Raw genomic sequence first — 10,721 nt, 5'->3', positions numbered from 1 at the left:
TCCCTGCGTAGGACCAGTGGTGTGTGTCCCCAGTACGGTCCGGCCTGTTCCTGCTCCCCGTACCAGGCCAATGGTGCGCGTCGTCAGCCCGGCTCGGCCCGTTCCTGCTCCCCGCACCAAGTCAGTGGTGCGCTTCGTCAGCCCGGCTCGGCCCGTTCCTGCTCCCCGCACCAAGTCAGTGGTGCGCTCCGTCAGCCCGGCTCGGCCCGTTCCTGCTCCCCGCACCAAGTCAGTGGTGCGCTTCGTCAGCCCGGCTCGGCCCGTTCCTGCTCCCCGCACCAAGTCAGTGGTGCGCTTTGTCAGCCCGGTTCGGCCCGCTCCTGCTCCCCGCACCAAGTCAGGGGTGCGTTTCGTCAGCCCGGCTCGGGCCGTTCATGCTCCCCACACCAAGCCAGTGGTGTGCGTCATCAGTCCGGCACAGCCCGTGCCTGTTCCACTGGTGCCTGGTTCAGCACGGGTCAGCTGCTTCACGCCGGAGCTAGAGCAATCCGCTCCACCAGTGTGCAGTCCAGCTCCGGTCAGCAGGGCCAGACCAGACCAGGGGTACTTTGAGGGGTTAGAGAGCGAGTGGGGATCATGCCCGGAGCCGGATCCGCCGCCAAGGCGGAGTGCCCACCCGGTCCCTCCCCTGTGGTATTTGGTTGGCGCGGTCGGAGTCCGCGCCTTTAGGGGGGGGTACTGTCACGCCCTGGCTCTGGGGACTCTAGTATGTTGAGCCAGGGTGTGTGTTTTCATGTGTGTTGGTTCTAGATGTTGTATATCTATGTTGGCCAGGGTGGTTCCCAATCGGAGACGGCTGTAGCTCATTGTCTCTGATTGGGAGTCATACTTAGGTAGCCGTTAGGCATTCATTCATTGTGGTTTCTTGTTCCGTGTTGGTTCGTGTATGTAACCAGGGACGTCACGTTTTCGTTTTGTTGGTGTGATCATTATATAAATAAATATGTTCGCATTCAACACTGCGCCTTGGTCCTCCTCTCTCACCGACGATCGTGACAAATCTTACTAATTTGCTTGAGAACCAGTTCGGATTTAAGTATAACTTTTGTATGACTGAAGCTTTTAGTGATAGGTCTAATGCTTTAATATTTAATCATTTCTGTCCTCCGAATTCATATTCATTATATAAATATGCTCTTTTAATTTTGTCTGGCTTGCCGTTCCAAATAAAATTGAATATTTTTTTCTCATATAATTTAAAAAACTGTTCACTAGGCGTAGGCAAGACCATAAGCAAATAGGTCAACTGGGATAATACTAAAGAGTTAATCAGGGTGATTTTTCCACAAATTGACAGGTATTTTCCTTTCCATGGTAGTAAGATCTTATCTATTTTTGCTAACTTTCTATTAAAATGTATTGAAGTGAGATCATTTATTTCCTTTGGGATATGTATTCCGAGTATATCCACATCACCATCAGACCATTTTATTGGTAAACTACATGGTAATATAAAAATTGTATTTTTTAGTGATCCAATACGTAATATAGTGCATTTGTCATAATTTGGTTGTAATCCAGAGAGGTTAGAAAATGTATCTAGATCCTCTATGAGGCTGTGGAGGGATTCTAGTTGTGGATTTAAAAGAAAACATGAATCATCTGCGTACAATGACACCTTTGTTTTTAAGCCCTGTATTTCTAATCCTCTGATATTATTATTGGATCTGATTTTAATAGCTAACATCTCGATGGCCACAATAAATAGATATGCCGATAGTGGACAACCTTGTTTCACTCCTCTTGACAGTTAAAAACTTTCTGAGAAATAGCCATTATTTACAATTTTACACCTAGGGTTACTATACATGATTTTGACCCATTTTATAAGAGATTCTCCAAAATTGAAATGCTCCAGGCATTTATATATAAACCCCAGTCGAACTTTATCAAATGCCTTTTCGAAGTCTGCTATGAATAGCAGGCCTGGTTTCCCATATTTTCCATAGTGTTCTATTGTTTCCAATACTTGCCTTATATTATCTCCAATGTATCTTCCATGTAAAAAACCTGTCTGATTAGAATGAATAATATCCGACAATACCTTTTTAATTCTATGCGCTATACATTTTGCTAGGATTTTTGCATCACAACACTGAAGTGTAAGGGGCCTCCAATTTTGTAAATGGACTGGATCTTTATATTTTCCACTTGTATCCTGTTTCAGTAATAATGAGATCAGACCTTCTTCTTGAGTGTCAGATAATCTATCATTTACATAGGAGTGGTTAAAACATGCTAATAACGGTCCTCTTAGTATATCAAAAAAGGTTTGGTATACCTCGACTGGTATGCCATCCAACCCTGGAGTTTTCCCGGACTTAAAGTCTTTAATTGCATCCAGAAGTTCCTCCTCTGTAATTTCACCTTCACATGAGTCTTTCTGTGTGGCTGTTAATTTGACATTATCAATAGAAAAAAAATCTCTACAATTAACTTAAGTTAGAGGAGATGGAGGCGACTGAAAAGAAAACATATGGTTAAAGTACTTTGTTTCTTCCTTCAAAATATCATTTGGTGAATTATGGGTGACTCCGTCAATTGTAACCAGTTTCATTAAGTTATTTTTGGTAGCATTCCTACGTTGAAGATTAAAAAAGAATTTTGTGCATTTTTCCCCATATTCCATCCAGTTTGCTTTATTTTTATAATATATTACACTTGATCTTTCTTGAATAAGTTTCTCCATTTCTTTTTGTTTTTCCTCTAATTTATTCTGAGCCTCTATGTTACAGTTTTTATTGCCATCTATCTGTTCTGTTAGACTTTCTATTTCCTTTCTTAGTATAAACTCTTTTGACCTAAATTGCTTTTGTTTTCGAGATGAGTACTGAATTGCATGGCCTCTAAAGGCACATTTAAAGGTGTCCCATACAATAAGGGGATTCGCTGTACCTATGTTATGTTGGAAAAAGTCAGTTATAAATTCCTTTGTTCTAATTATAAATAAATTATCATCCAATAGGCTTTGATTACATTTCCAATATCCTCGCCTACGTGGAAATTCAGTAGGAGTAATGTATATGCCTATTATATGATGGTCCGACCGCATTCTGTCCCCTATCAACACTTTTTTAACTTTTGGTGCCAACGAGAATGAGATAAGAAAGAAGTCAAGACGACTAGCTTGATTCAGTCTCCGCCATGTATATCTCACTAGATCAGTATATTTAAGCCTCCATATACAGTGGGGAGAACAAGTATTTGATACACTGCCGATTTTGCAGGTTTTCCTACTTACAAAGCATGTAGAGGTCTGTAGTTTTTATCATAGGTACACTTCAACTGTGAGAGACGGAATCTAAAACAAAAATCCAGAAAATCACATTGTATGATTTTTAAGTAATTAATTTGCATTTTATTGCATGACATAAGTATTTGATCACCTACCAACCAGTAAGAATTCCGGCTCTCACAGACCTGTTCGTTTTTCTTTAAGAAGCCCTCCTGTTCTCCATTCATTATCTGTATTAACTGTACCTGTTTGAACTTGTTACCTGTATAAAAGACACCTGTCCACACACTCAATCAAACAGACTCCAACCTCTCCACAATGGCCAAGACCAGAGAGCTGTGTAAGGACATCAGGGATAAAATTGTAGACCTGCACAAGGCTGGGATGGGCTACAGGACAATAGGCAAGCAGCTTGGTGAGAAGGCAACAACTGTTGGCGCAATTATTAGAAAATGGAAGAAGTTCAAGATGACGGTCAATCACCCTCGGTCTGGGGCTCCATGCAAGATCTCACCTCGTGGGGCATCAATGATCATGAGGAAGGTGAGGGATCAGCCCAGAACTACACGGCAGGACCTGGTCAATGACCTGAAGTGAGCTGGGACCACAGTCTCAAAGAAAACCATTAGTAACACACTACGCCGTCATGGATTAAAATCCTGCAGCGCACGCAAGGTCCCCCTGCTCAAGCCAGCGCATGTCCAGGCCCGTCTGAAGTTTGCCAATGACAATCTGGATGATCCAGAGGAGGAATGGGAGAAGGTCATGTGGTCTGATGAGACAAAAATAGAGCTTTTTGGTCTAAACTCCACTCGCCGTGTTTGGAGGAAGAAGAAGGATGAGTACAACCCCAAGAACACCATCCCAACCGTGAAGCATGGAGGTGGAAACATCATTCTTTGGGCATGCTTTTCTGCAAAGGGGACAGGACGACTGCACCGTATTGAGGGGAGGATGGATGGGGCCATGTATCGCGAGATCTTGGCCAACAACCTCCTTCCCTCAGTAAGAGCATTGAAGATGGGTCGTGGCTGGTTCTTCCAGCATGACAACGATCCGAAACACACAGCCAGGGCAACTAAGGAGTGGCTCCGTAAGAAGCATCTCAAGGTCCTGGAGTGGCCTAGCCAGTCTCCAGACCTGAACCTAATAGAAAATCTTTGGAGGGAGCTGTAAGTCCGTATTGCCCAGCGACAGCCCCGAAACCTGAAGGATCTGGAGAAGGTCTGTATGGAGGAGTGGGCCAAAATCCCTGCTGCAGTGTGTGCAAACCTGGTCAAGACCTACAGGAAACGTATGATCTCTGTAATTGCAAACAAAGGTTTCTGTACCAAATATTAAGTTCTGCTTTTCTGATGTATCAAATACTTATGTCATGCAATAAAATGCAAATTAATTACTTAAAAATCATACAATGTGATTTTCTGGATTTTTGTTTTAGATTCCGTCTCTCACAGTTGATGAGTACCTATGATAAAAATTACAGACCTCTACATGCTTTGTAAGTAGGAAAACCTGCAAAATCGGCAGTGTATCAAATACTTGTTCTCCCCACTGTATCTACTAATTCTAATGTATCCATGACATTCACAATTTCCTTAAGAGCATGTGGGTGATTGTTTGTGGTGTGATTTCCTTTACGGTCCATTGAGCTATTTAAAACAGTATTATAATCCCCCACCATAATAATATTGTCTTGAATTGCTTGCAGGCTTGATAATGTATTATATATATTGTCAAAGAATTGTGGATCATCCTTATTTGGTCCGTAAAGGTTAATGAGCCATATCTGTTTATGGTCCAATAACATATTTAAAATAATCTACCTTGCGTATCTATTTTGACAATTTGCACATTCGGATCGAAATTACTATTAATTAATATCATCACCCCTTTTGAATTTCTTTGCCCATGGGATAAGTATATTCCCCCCCCCATTATTTTTTCCACGCTACTTCATCTCGAATTGTTGAATGAGTTTCCCTGCTGATTTTGTATGTTTGCCCACTGACAAAGACATGATCAGTCTATAATTTTAATGGCAGGTTTATTTGATACAGTGAGAGATAGAATAACAACAAAAAAATCCAGAAAAACGCATGTCAAAAATGTTATAAATTGATTTGCATTTTAATGAGGGAAATAAGTATTTGACCCCTCTGCAAAACATGACTTAGTACTTGGTGGCAAAACCCTTGTTGGCAATCACAGAGGTCAGACGTTTCTTGTAGTTGGCTACCAGGTTTGCACACATCTCAGGAGGGATTTTGTCCCACTCCTCTTTGCAGATCTTCTCCAAGTCATTAAGGTTTTGAGGCTGATGTTTAGCAACTCGAACCTTCAGCTCCCTCCACAGATTTACTATGGGATTAAGGTCTGGAGACTGGCTAGGCCATTCCAGGACCTTCATGTGCTTCATCTTGAGCCACTCCTTTGTTGCCTTGGCCGTGTGTTTTGGGTCATTGTCATGCTGGAATACCCATCCACGACCCATTTTCAATGCCCTGGCTGAGGGAAGGAGGTTCTCACCCAAGATTTGACGGTACATTGCCCCATCCATCGTCCCTTTGATGCGGTGAAGTTGTCCTGTCCCCTTAGCAGAAAAACACCCCCAAAGCATAATGTTTCCACCTCCATGTTTGACGGTGGGGATGGTGTTCTTGGGGTCATAGGCAGCATTCCTCCTTCTCCAAACACGGCGAGTTGAGTTGATGCCAAAGAGCTCGATTTTGGTCTCATCTGACCACAACACTTTCACCCAGTTCTCCTCTGAATCATTCAGATGTTCATTGGCAAACTTCAGACGGGCCTGTATATGTGCTTTCTTGAGCAGGGGGACCTTGCGGGCGCTGCAGGATTTCAGTACTTCACGGCATAGTGTGTTACCAATTGTTTTCTTGGTGACTATGGTCCCAGCTGCCTTGAGATCATTGACAAGATCCTCCCGTGTAGTTCTGGGCTGATTCCTCACCGTTCTCATGATCATTGCAACTCCACGAGGTGAGATCTTGCATGGAGCCCCAGGCCGAGGGAGATTCACAGTTCTTTTGTGTTTCTTCCATTTGCGAATAATCGCACCAACTTTTGTCACCTTCTCACCAAGCTGCTTGGCGATGGTCTTGTAGCCCATTCCAGCCTTGTGTAGGTCTACAATCTTGTCCCTGACATCCTTGGAGAGCTCTTTGGTCTTGGCCATGGTGGAGAGTTTGGAATCTGATTGATTGATTGCTTCTGTGGACAGGTGTCTTTTATACAGGTAACAAGCTGAGATTAGGAGCACTCCCTTTAAGAGTTTGCTCCTAATCTCAGCTCGTTACCTGTATAAAAGACACCTGGGAGCCAGAAATCTTTCTCATTGAGAGGGGGTCAAATACTTATTTCCCTAATTAAAATGCAAATCAATTTATAACATTTTTGACATGCGTTTCTCTGGATTTTGTTGTTGTTATTCTGTCTCTCACTGTTCAAATAAACCTACCATTAAAATTATAGACTGATAATTTCTTTGTCAGTGGGCAAACGTACAAAATCAGCAGGGGATCAAATACTTTTTTCCCTCACTGTAAATATTGTTCTTCTTTTGTTATTATCAGCTAAGCCATTACAATTATAACTGGCTATACTTATTTCACCATACACCATAATGAGATACAAGTTTCAAGTCTATTTATCATTATATATGTTTGTAAATGTACCAATAAAAAATACCGTAATGATTGAGTGTCCATGTAGCTGTACCGTGATATTTGCATTGCTACGGAGTAACCCTTCAATTGTTCTCCACTAATTCCCCCGCTAAAGCCCCTCCCCATCCCAAGTTGAGCCGTCATCCCATTGATCAGCATCCCACCCACGTCCCTACGGATCCCTAAGGCCCCGAGAGGCCAGGACCCATCCATCAAAAACAGCACACAGTGCCACCCACAAAACAGAAGCAGATTAACCGCCAAAAGCATTTCCAATGCTTTCACCTCTATATATATATATCTATATAACTATTTTTTTTTTAAATTATGCATATCCTATTTTCCATCATTATCAATTAATATGCGTAATAATGTCGGCAGTTCACGCGTAGGATTCTAACATATAACCCGGATTGCCATTGTATTACATTTAATTCATTGACAAGCAATTATTATCCTAGCAAATAATTCCCGTGGTCCATCCCATACCCCCCCCCCCCCCCCCCCCCTCCCCCACAACATCCCCACCCCCCACAACAGATGCCAGACAAGCACACACGCACATACTCACATACTCCTAACTCAGCTGCCGGAGAGGAAGGAAACTGCTCAGGGATTTTAAAACAGTTATAGAGTTTAATGGCTGTTATAGGAGAAATCTGAGGATGGATCAACTAAGCACTAAAGTAATACTGCAAAAATGTGGCAAAGCCATTCACAATCCAATACAACCCATTACTGAGTACCACTCTCCATATTATCAAGCATAGTGGTGGCTGCATCATGTTATGGGTAATTGTTAAGAGAATATAGTTATATGAGAATACAGAGAAGGGATACATCCCAATAATCTATCTGTCCTCCTAAAGTGTACACTTGTTCACTTCCCTTACCCGATTTGAAAATAAATTACTGGCATAAGAAATATGGTATAAACTCCATCTAGCCCATGTCTCCACCAATACAATGCTTCAAGATATGTGGTTAGTAGTGAACGAGTGCACACAAAAGGACATATGGAGACATGAGACGACAGGAGGAGCTCAGTGAAAATACTAATGTAGAAATGGCGAAAGTGTACAGCCATTCTTAGTTCCTAGAACTACAACTAGAAAAGGGTACTTTTCCTGAAGGAAATTTGGTGAGAAGTTAAATGAAGATGTCATTGGTAAGAGACTGAGGGAGGGTACCTGTTCCAGCCCCTCTATGGTATCCTTCACCACCCCGATATGGGAGGCCAAGAGCCACAGCACTGCTGCCTGGTTATCTGGACGGACAAACACTACAAGCACAGACATGCAGAGGTTATCTGGATGGACGAACACTACAAGCACAGACATGCAGAGGTTATCTGGATGGACGAACACTACAAGCACAGACATGCAGAGGTTATCTGGATGGACGAACACTACAAGCACAGACATGCAGAGGTTATCTGGATGGACGAACACTACAAGCACAGACATGCAGAGGTTATCTGGATGGACGAACACGACAAGCACAGACATGCAGAGGTTATCTGGATGGACGAACACTACAAGCACATACATGCAGAGGTTATCTGGATGGACGAACACTACAAGCACAGACATGCAGAGGTTATCTGGATAGACGAACACTACAAGCACAGACATGCAGCGGTTATCTGGATGGACGAACACTACAAGCACAGACATGCAGAGGTTATCTGGATGGACGAACACTACAAGCACAGACATGCAGAGGTTATCTGGATGGACGAACACTATAAGCACAGACATGCAGAGGTTATCTGGATGGACGAACACTACAAGCACAGACATGCAGAGGTTATCTGGATGGACGAACACTACAAGCACAGACATGCAGAGGTTATCTGGATGGACGAACACTACAAGCACAGACATGCAGAGGTTATCTGGATGGACGAACACTACAAGCACAGACATGCAGAGGTTATCTGGATGGACGAACACTACAAGCACAGACATGCAGAGGTTATCTGGATGGACGAACACTACAAGCACAGACATGCAGAGGTTATCTGGATGGACGAACACTACAAACACAGACATGCAGAGGTTATCTGGATGGACGAACACTACAAGCACAGACATGCAGAGGTTATCTGGATGGACGAACACTACAAGCACAGACATGCAGAGGTTATCTGGATGGACGAACACTATAAGCACAGACATGCAGAGGTTATCTGGATGGACGAACACTACAAGCACAGACATGCAGAGGTTATCTGGATGGACGAACCCGACAAGCACAGACATGCAGAGGTTATCTGGATGGACGAACACGACAAGCACAGACATGCAGAGGTTATCTGGATGGACGAACACGACAAGCACAGACATGCAGAGGTTATCTGGATGGACGAACACTACAAGCACAGACATGCAGAGGTTATCTGGATAGACGAACACTACAAGCATAGACATGCAGCGGTTATCTGGATGGACGAACACTACAAGCACAGACATGCAGAGGTTATCTGGATGGACGAACACTACAAGCACAGACATGCAGAGGTTATCTGGATGGACGAACACTAAGCACAGACATGCAGAGGTTATCTGGATGGACGAACACTACAAGCACAGACATGCAGAGGTTATCTGGATGGACGAACACTACAAGCACAGACATGCAGAGGTTATCTGGATGGATGAACACTACAAGCACAGACATGCAGAGGTTATCTGGATGGACGAACACTACAAGCACAGACATGCAGAGGTTATCTGGATGGACGAACACTACAAGCACAGACATGCAGAGGTTATCTGGATGGACGAACACTACAAGCACAGACATGCAGAGGTTATCTGGATGGACGAACACTACAAGCACAGACATGCAGAGGTTATCTGGATGGACGAACACTACAAGCACAGACATGCAGAGGTTATCTGGATGGACGAACACTACAAGCACAGACATGCAGAGGTTATCTGGATGGACGAACACTACAAGCACAGACATGCAGAGGTTATCTGGATGGACGAACACTACAAGCACAGACATGCAGAGGTTATCTGGATGGACGAACACTACAAGCACAGACATGCAGAGGTTATCTGGATGGACGAACACTACAAGCACAGACATGCAGAGGTTATCTGGATGGACGAACACGACAAGCACAGACATGCAGAGGTTATCTGGATGGACGAACACGACAAGCACAGACATGCAGAGGTTATCTGGATGGACGAACACGACAAGCACAGACATGCAGAGGTTATCTGGATGGACGAACACTACAAGCACAGACATGCAGAGGTTATCTGGATGGACGAACACGACAAGCACAGACATGCAGAGGTTATCTGGATGGACGAACACTACAAGCACAGACATGCAGAGGTTATCTGGATGGACGAACACTACAAGCACAGACATGCAGAGGTTATCTGGATAGACAAACACTACAAGCACAGACATGCAGCGGTTATCTGGATGGACGAACACTACAAGCACAGACATGCAGAGGTTATCTGGATGGACGAACACTACAAGCACAGACATGCAGAGGTTATCTGGATGGACGAACACTATAAGCACAGACATGCAGAGGTTATCTGGATGGACGAACACTACAAGCACAGACATGCAGAGGTTATCTGGATGGACGAACACTACAAGCACAGACATGCAGAGGTTATCTGGATGGACGAACACTACAAGCACAGACATGCAGATGTTATCTGGATGGACGAACACGACAAGCACAGACATGCAGAGGTTATCTGGATGGACGAACACTACAAGCACAGACATGCAGAGGTTATCTGGATGGACGAACA

Source organism: Coregonus lavaretus, assembly GCF_964263955.1.
Source record: "Coregonus lavaretus genome assembly, contig: HAP1_SCAFFOLD_445, whole genome shotgun sequence".
NCBI lineage: Eukaryota > Metazoa > Chordata > Actinopteri > Salmoniformes > Salmonidae > Coregonus > Coregonus lavaretus.
This window is presented reverse-complemented; position numbering follows the sequence as displayed.